Below are 9,417 nucleotides of genomic sequence, written 5' to 3'. Positions count from 1 at the left end.
TTTCAAGGGCAAGGAAAACCTGCTTGCTCACCTCCTTGTTTGAGAAACCGTAGGAGAGCAATCGGTGACTGGTCACTGCCGTGAATATTTTCCTTGCTTGACAGAAGCAGTGCCAAATGTCTTTACCATTAACTGTGTCATTCAGCATCTGGTTGCAAAAATCTTCAATGATTGCCTGCCTAAGTCATTGCACACTGTCAAACTGCGGTGAAGAAAAGCCATTTTCAGATACTGAGGAAGTTGGGGTAATGGAGGAAGAACTGAGCTACAGAACAAACTGAGTCCAGGGGCCCCTTTAAGACCCAAGAGAGAAGCTTTCATGTGTACACACACTTCTTCAGAACCTACAAAATGGGCCTTGGATTAAGCCAAAGTTTAAGAAATCATACCAAGAGATTTGGTTACAGAAAGGAATTCTTGATCACTATCCAGCACTGGGGCTATGAAGCTCCATGTTGCATTTCCAACATGCATATTTAGTGGAAAGAAATCAACTCCAGATTACTAAATGAGGCCATTTAAGATTCCCACTAAGTGAATTTAAACCAGACACTGGGAAACTGCTATCACTCCATCGAGCCTATTAAGACTGTACTGAGCAGTGAAGTGGTTACTGAATGTGGTATTCTTGCGGAATGACTCCTGGACGGTGGAAAAGCTGGGATCACTGGATCACGTTGATCAATTTTGTTGAATAAATTAAAACGTTTTAATTGGATTTTGAATAATTATGCAATTCATTGTTTCAAGTTTTGAATTTTATTATGACCATCCTTAGTGGGTCATGCAAACTGTAGAGTAGGTCAGGGTAGATAGCCCAGTTTCATCAGAACTCAGAAGCTAAGCAGGGGTGGCCCTGTCCAACGCTTGAATAGGAGACCACCAAGGCATTCCAGGGTCACAATGCAGAGGAAGGCAATGGCAACCAGCTCTGAAGGTCTCTTGCCTTGAAAATCCTACAGGGTCACCATAAGTCAGCTGTGACTTGGCAACACTTTCTGCCGTCAGGGTAGGGGGCACTGGGGATGAGGCTATGGAAACAAGGGGGGGAGGCCAGAATGTTTTTAGGAACTAGCAGTCTAATCACTACATTACACTGGCTAACTCTGATGAGTTGAGTGATAACATGGCGGACAGTTGGTTGCTTATCCTGCTCACTCTGAGGCCACTTAAAATGAATGGATGGATGGATGGATGGATGGATGGATGGATGGATGGATGGATGGATGGATGGATGGATGGATGGATGGATGGATGGATGGACGGACGGACAGATTGATGGGATGGACGGAAGCTAAAGTTTTTCTCTTTTTGCCAGAAAGTGGAAAAGTGAAACATGACTGGAAAGTGAAGTTCAACTAAAAATATTTATGCATTCTACACGAAATCTAGGAAGATGCTGATCCTGTACATTTGCAAGAAACTTCATTAGGGAAGAAAAGAATAAAAAAATAACAGAATTTCCACAGAGAGGTACTTAGGTCAGCTGTTTGCTTTCAGGCAAAATCTCTTTAAACAAAATTAATTTAAAAATGTATTTAAAAACGTTTCTTTTGTGTGGTGCTTGGCAAGACAAACACATTATTCCGCTGAGTCAGACCTTCAGCCTTTCAAAGTAATCTACCCTGATTAGCAGTGGGTCTCCAAGTCCTCCCATCACCAGCAAACACTGGCAGGGACTCATGGGAATTGTAGTCCATTAACATCTGGAGGACCACAGGTTGACTACCCCTGTTCTAAAGGATGTGACTTTGGCCTTTAAGCAACAGCATACATAGCTTGAAAACCAAAAAAGCTTTTAAGCAACAGCATACTTTATCCCACCTTGTCCCCCTCTGTGTCTGTCATACCGTTAGCCTATCTGAAAGCCAACAAGCTGGTCAGAAAAGTGAGTGGCAGAGGAAAGTGTCATTGAGTTACAGCCGGACGGTGATTTGCCATTGCCTGCCTGAACTTCTTTGGTAGCCTCCCATCCACCAACCTTGCTTAGGACCAACCTTGCTTAGCTTCTGAGATCAGGCTAGCTCAGACTATGCAGGTCAGGACTGAAATGCAAGTAGCTCTGGAGGAATGTGTTCTGAAACACTAGAAGAAGTAGAAGAAGAGTTTGTTCTTATATGCTGCTTTTCTCTACCCACAGGAGGCTCAGAGCGGCTTACAGTCACCTTCCCTTTCCTCTCCCCACAACAGACGCCTTTTGAGAAAGGTGAGGCTGAGAGAGCCCTGATATTATGCTCAGTCAGAACAGCTTTATCAGTGCTGTGGCGAGCCCAAGGACACCCAAGCTGGTTCCATGTGGGGGAGGGGGGAATAAAACCTGGCTTGCAAGATTAGAAGTCCGCATTCCTAACCGCTACACCAATCTGGCACTAGGCGCATGGAATCTCTCGTTCTTCTCCAAACCACACCCTGGGAATTTACCTAGGGCAAGAAAACCAGGAAGAGGACGTCCTATACAGAATCATAATCAAGTGATTCCCAATAACAAAATTTACTTTGAGATGTTCTTTGTGTCACTTTCCCCAAAACAGCATTTGTAGCCATCATTAAAAGTGAGGGCTTTGCACTTCAAATGCATTCTACAAATTGACACGCAAAGTGCCAGTTTGCTGATGTGGCACAAATGGGGCCAAAATGCACAGATCGCAAGCCTTCTGTTGAATGTCTGCTATGAATGCAGAGTATTATGGGACATTTTGTACAGGTTGCACTCTTCATTAACCTAAAGAGTGACTGCTGGAACACAGAAGCCAGAACTTACAGGAACAGCTCACATAAAAAGCGTATTCTGTAGCAGACCTATAAATACCCATTTTATTTTTAATTCATAATGCTGCCAGCCATTGGCTGCTGGCCCAGGAAAGTGGAACTCAACCCCAGACTCCCTGACAACATAAAATGCACCCAGCCCAGCCCCTCTGTAAACAAATATGCTGTCCAAAACCTTCCTACAGCTCAATCACTGGCCTTGAAAAGCCATGTCAAAATTGCCCGAAATGACCTGGTCCAGCCCTCTCAAGCAAGCAAAACCACTTCAGATCTCACATGGTCACCTGCTTGCCAGAAGACACGTGACCTCAAAACCAATCCCCTTTACATAAAGGGCAAAAGCAGACAAGATCTGGAGGCACCCTGAAACCCTGCAAGATTTAAGGTTTATTTCCACATTAGGATTTTTAAAAGATGGCTAAAGAAATGACAATTTAGAATACCGCTCTTACAATCTGATTTATTTATTTAGTACATCTTTATTCTGTGCTACCCCTTGATCTGGATGGCCTAGAGTAGCATAATCAGATCTAGGAATCTAAGCAAGGTCAGCCTTGGCTAATATTTGGATGGGAAACCTTCAGGGAATACCAAGAGTTGGACACCGATGCAGCAGCATCTGTCTCAGGACAGATCACAATAATAGTAAAAACATATATCCTTCCCCCAAAATCTCCCTGCAGATTTAACCTGCATGTTTTATGCTGGACATAAACTGCCATAATATTGAACTGGTCACAAGAGGGAGCAAAACATCTGAGGAACAGACACACACAAAGCAAAAGGAACTTTCAAGTGGAAAAGTTCTCAATCCAGCGAGAATCCAAGTGGATAACTGTGTTGGTCCAAAGTAACACAACAAAGTTTGAATCCAATGGCACCTTGAAGACCAACAATGATTTGTTCAAGGCATGAGCTTTCGTGTGCATGCATTGTCTGAGGAAGCCTGCATACACACAAAAGCTCACGCCTTGAATAAGTCTTTGTTGGTCTTCAAGGTGCCATCAGACTCAAAATTTGTTGTTCAACTATAATCCAGGTTGTCTGGATGCAAATCCCCACTCTGCCACGATGGGTGACCATGGGCCAATCACCCTCTCTCAGCCAAGTTGTCTTCACAGGAGGGACATGAGGATGAAGATGGGTAAGGATGCACCCCAAATGCTGCTCTGAGGTCCTCGCAAGGAGACTGGGATCCAAATGCAGTCGGCAGGTTTATAAACTCTTGGATTAATCCAGTGACACCAGTCTTAAGCGCCACCTATAACTATTTACCACTTACTGTGTTCTCTTACCAGACATTTTGTTTTATTGTTGTGGCTTTCCATCTCAAGAGCATTCACAAGTGGCAGCTTCTCCCAATTGGTAACCTCACACGAAGGCAGTACAGAGCATCATAAATGTCAAGGCGCTGATTTAATGCGATTATCTGGGGAGCGTGATATTACAAACGCCGTAACTTGGCATTCCTTGCGTATAAAACACCTTTATGACGGGTTTTTATTAGCGGTGACATTAGAATTAGAGGCAAATTGAAAGGTGGTTAAAAAAAAACATCCTCCTCCTAAGCAGACTCTAAAAGGGCTTGAGAAAGGCAGCAGTGAGAATAACATGCAGAAAACCCAAGCAATATTCTCTCCATGAAGCTTTTTCCCTTGCAAAAGGTCAAACCTGCTCAACCTGTATCTCCGTATAGATCAGTGGTTGGGGGTTGGGACCTTTTAGGTGTTGAATGACCCTTTCACAGGGGACATGGAAGGGCAAGCAGCTTGGCCATCCACACAACAGCCTAGCGGGGTAGATCAAAATAGTGTTCACCTGTCTGGAGCAGCAGAAAAGAGGAAGATCAGCATGGTGGCCCAAGAGGCAGACCTGAACTGAGAAACCCTGGGGGAAAAAACCAATGTATATACAATCACGAACAATGGATCTTCATGCCATTGGTCAGTTTTGGTTCAATTTCTGTGAAAGAACCCTTGCATGATTTTGTGGTTGGGGGTCACCATAACATGAGGAACTGTGTTAAAGGGTCGTGGCCTTAGGAAGGTTGAGAACCACTGGTATAGGTTGACCAGACGCAAGCATCACTAGCTTCTTTTGCAATGGCAGTTCTTCTAGCTGGCCTTTAGGACTGTACACCATTCAAACATACTGCCAGTTTGTTAGACACTACTGATAATTTCTACTAATGGAAGGGGGGGGTGATTTTTCACTGATTCATCCTCGAGGGTTTCCTGTCTGCAGAAGTAGATGTAGGAACAGTCTCCACCGGATGAACAATTAGCCTTGGGACTTAAAACATTGTCATCTCCTACTGCTAACGTCTTTCCTTTTTGATTCCCTGTCGAATCGTTCAGTCTGTTCATTCTTGGGGGTGAGGGGAGAAATCTAAATAATTTTTAAAAGACTAGGCAGTTTTATTGCTCCGGGTGAGGTTCCCAGTCCACAAGCTGTACACCCACGGCACCTCCATGCAAGAACAGAATACAGCCGGCAGAATGAAGCTTCCCTGGCAGCAACTTTCGGAGTTAAGAAAAAAAGGATTCTTAGGAGTGTAAAACTGTGATTTTAAAAAGAAAGGCTCCATAACTGCTGGCTAGGCTCACCGATTTCCCATCAGGCCATTTGGGCAGGTTATTTTCTATATATTCGTACAGTTTAGGCCTGCAGTTTGACTACCCCTGGCCAATCAGCAGCATTCCACACATGCATATTATGGCATCCTCAGGGGAATCCAGATCCTCCATCCTAGACCAGTCACTGTTCCACGTTCAATCATTTTAGTCAAAACAAAGGCCAGTTAATTGGAGGGGGGCGGAGGTTAATGCTGTGTTTTAGTCTTGAAAAGAGCTGCTTTTTCATACCCTTTCTACTACCCAAAGAAGCCTCAAAGTGGCTTACAATTGCCTACCTTCTTATCCCTGCAACAGACACCCTGTGAGGTAGGTGGAGCCGAGAGAGCTCAAAGAGAACTAAGACTGGCCCAAGGTCACCAAGCATATGGTAGAACAGTGGATAATCAGATTCGAGGACGCTGCTCTTGAACACTACACCATACTTCCTCTCTACTGGACCAGGGTCTGGGAGGGCCAGGTTTGAATCTCCACTCCGCCATGGAATCCTGTTGGGCAACCTTTAGCCACCTAACCTACCTCACAGGATTGTTGTGAGAATAAAATGGACAAAAGGGGAATGAGGATGCAGGGCACTTAGGGTCCCCCAGCTGGGGAGAAAAGCAGGATATAAATGAAATGTGTGGTTCATTTAAGGCCACAGGATCAGTACTATTTTGCACATACCTGTTTTCATGTAGCTTTACGGGAGTCACAGCCGCCCCTTGTCATTTAAGTAAGTAATCCAACCATCTGTGATCCAAGGAGTGAACTAATTTCACCTAACCTGTGGGTTCAGAACCTGTCTGAAAGGCAGGCAGGAATGAGTACCTCTGCTCCCCCAGCACCTGGCAGCTGGCAAAGCTATTCAGCAAGATGCCCAATTCGGAGAGCAGCAGGATGAGAAAATCAGAGGCTTGGCTCACAACTTAGGCCAGCTGTCAAAAACAATACACTTAGCTGTCAAATATGTTGATACAAGCTTCTCAGCATCCCTCCTTTCAAGTGGGTGGACAACAGCTGGCCCATTTCTGAAGCCGGAACAGGGCTAGATCAGATCTATGGTAGAGAGCGGCAAGACATCACTATTCTGCTTAGCGACTTGCTCCTTCCCATAATCAGAAACAAATATGTCCTCCATAGAGAGCAATGCACTCCGCTAATGTCAATTTGTTGGTCATCCCTGCCCCTAAGGGCTTCGACCATTAATGTCCTTGACCTGGTGGAACAAGCTGCCTGTTGAAACCTGGGTTCAGTAGGGCCTGCAAAACAGCCATCTCCCACAAGGCTTATGGTTGAGGCCACCGATGTCCAGAAATTATACTTAGGCCAGTGGAGGGGAGAGTATTTAAGAGGGTAGAGGAAGTGGTTTTAACTGTATTATCCTTATCCATTGTTGTTCCTCTATATATTTGTGAAACAGCCTAGGGGGTAGGACATGTCCGGCTGTCCAAGTTAGAATAGGGCCAATCAGGGTGCAGCCAGCTTTGCCCTGATTGGCCATGTCCCTGCAGCTCCCGCCCTCTGTCCCTGGATTCTAGCCTCTTTGCTCTCAGATGCCTCAGTGCCTGGAGCCAGCAGCAGGTAAGGGAGAGGGCCCTGGGTAAAGGGTTGTAGTGGAGGGCTTGCTAACGAGGGCCTCTTGGCCTTCTAGGCCAGGCCTGCTGATGCGGGCCTCCCAGCCTGCTGACTGCCTGCTAAGGAGCTCTGTCCCAGCCCTGCTAACGAGCTGCCCAGCTCCCGCCTGCCCAACTTGACATGGCTGTAAGCTGCGGCCCAAAGCCACCTTAAGCTGCCTGGCCAGGGGCCCCTTTCAAGGCCCGTTCTTATGAACGGGCTTTGAAGCTAGTTATTACCATAAACCACCCCAAGCCCGCATGCGGGGAGGGCTACTATAGGAATCCAGTAAATACACAATCCAGACTCCAAAGTCAGAGTAAGGAAAAAACATTGGCCTCCTTTAGACTTCTTTTTTGAAGCATGCAGATTATCCGCTGATTTAACTGCATGAATTTGGATGAATGGTGTCTGCTTAAGTTGGCCTATCGTTAATACAACAGTTCTGAAGTTCAAAAAGCACACTTTGTTTCTTTTAAATAATGTATTATTTACTTATTGTGATCGTGATATTTTAACCCTCCTTCCCAATAGTTCAGAATAGCTTGAAATAAATAGAAAACCACACAGCAGGTAAACCAACAATCAATAACCACTAAAACTAAAAACATTCTAAGTAATACCCAGATGCTCTGCAAAATCTTAAGTCATACAGACTTGCAACGTTTCCTAATTGCTTCTAGAGCTCACTCCACGAGTGGGAAAAATGGGGGGAAATTATAGATTTTGATAAATTAGCTCCAAAAAGGGCCCTTTCAAAAGATCCTGTTGCATATAGGTAATTTTAGGGAGGCATCCCTTTAGATTTTTATCCACACAGTCCGTATTTATTCCACCTTATCTCCACAGTTCTCAGGGTAACAGACCTGGTTCTCTCTTCCCCATTTCCCCTACCTTTTGAAGAAGGCTAGGTTGCAAGAGAGGGACTGGCCAAGGAACAAGCAATGAGCGTCAGGGCTCAATGGAGATTGGAACTAGCCTTTCGCAGATTCTAGTTTACCACTACTTTACATGTTGACCACTATGCCACTGGCTCACTTCAAGTCGCAACCCATGAAGGGCTTTAAAGCTAGGCACCCAACACCTTGAAGGGCTTGGTAATTTACTGGAACCCAACAAAACTGTTGCTAACATCAGCTGACTTTGAAAATCACCCTCCAGCTAGTCTTACTCTCAGCATCCTACAGGAAGAAAAGCCTCCTCTAATACCACCTTAACAGGCATTCCCATTTCTCTTACTTATTGTTTGGTCTTCTACACCGCCCCTCCCCGTGAGCAGACTTGGGGTGGTTCACAACACACATTGCAGGTACGTCATATTATAAATCAGTTTAAAACATTATTAAAACCCTGTGGAAGAGCCTCTTGTGGCGCAGAGTGGTAAGGCAGCTGCCTGAAAGCTTTGCCCATGAGGTTGGGAGTTCGATCCCAGCAGCCGGCTCAAGGTTGACTCAGCCTTCCATCCTTCCGAGGTCGGTAAAATGAGTACCCAGCTTGCTGGGGGGTAAACGGTCATGACTGGGGAAGGCACTGGCAAACCACCCCGTGTTGAGTCTGCCATGAAAACGCTGGAAGGCGTCACCCCAAGGGTCAGACATGACTCGGTGCTTGCACAGGGGATACCTTTACCTTTACCTTAAAACCCTGTGGTGCTCGGTTGTTCTTGCTCATGAGTGAATTGATCCACCACCTAGTCCACGTTACGGATTGTACGTGATACAATGATTCAGATTCTAATTTCTAATTTGATGAAGGGAATAACCCAGAAATGAATGGCAGGAGCCCCATGGATTTTATTGGCTATGGTAGATTGCTCCATCCTCAACCGAGGGGCCTGGCAGAATAGCACCATTTTACAGGCTCTGCGGAACTTAGTTCTGTCAGGGCCTGGGTCTCAACTTGGGGCCCTGGCTGAAAAGGCCCTGGTCCTGGCTGAGGCCAGACGCACTTCCTTTGGGCCAAGGACCACCACCATGTTGGTATTAGACGGCCTTTTTTTCTTGACCACGAGAGGCGTTTTTTCTTCTCCTTTGCTGTGGCTGTTAACAGGATCCACCCAGTTCATTGAGGAAGCATCGCAGCACACGTTTAAAAATCTATTTAACAAAGAAAAATCACAGCACTGCGATTTTAATTGCTTTGGCTTCACCCTTACGTTTTATAAGCAATCTCTGTGCAATTTAAGGATATTTTTGCCTCCTCCTCGAGGAGCGCTTGATGAGAAGCCACAGATGTTAACCTTTCACGACTGGCAAGCAAGAGCACGTGCACATGTTTGTGCCTTAAGAAGGCAACACATAATCCTAATTACTCTCCCCAAAGCTTGGTTGGTATTGGTTATACATTACATCCCGATCGCTGTGTTCTGCATAGAAAGATAAAAACAGACGGGGTGTCTCCAAATTTAAAAAAAAAAGAA

The sequence above is a fragment of the Paroedura picta genome, chromosome 14 (genome assembly GCF_049243985.1).
Source record: "Paroedura picta isolate Pp20150507F chromosome 14, Ppicta_v3.0, whole genome shotgun sequence".
NCBI lineage: Eukaryota > Metazoa > Chordata > Lepidosauria > Squamata > Gekkonidae > Paroedura > Paroedura picta.
Note: the sequence above shows the minus strand (reverse complement) of the source record.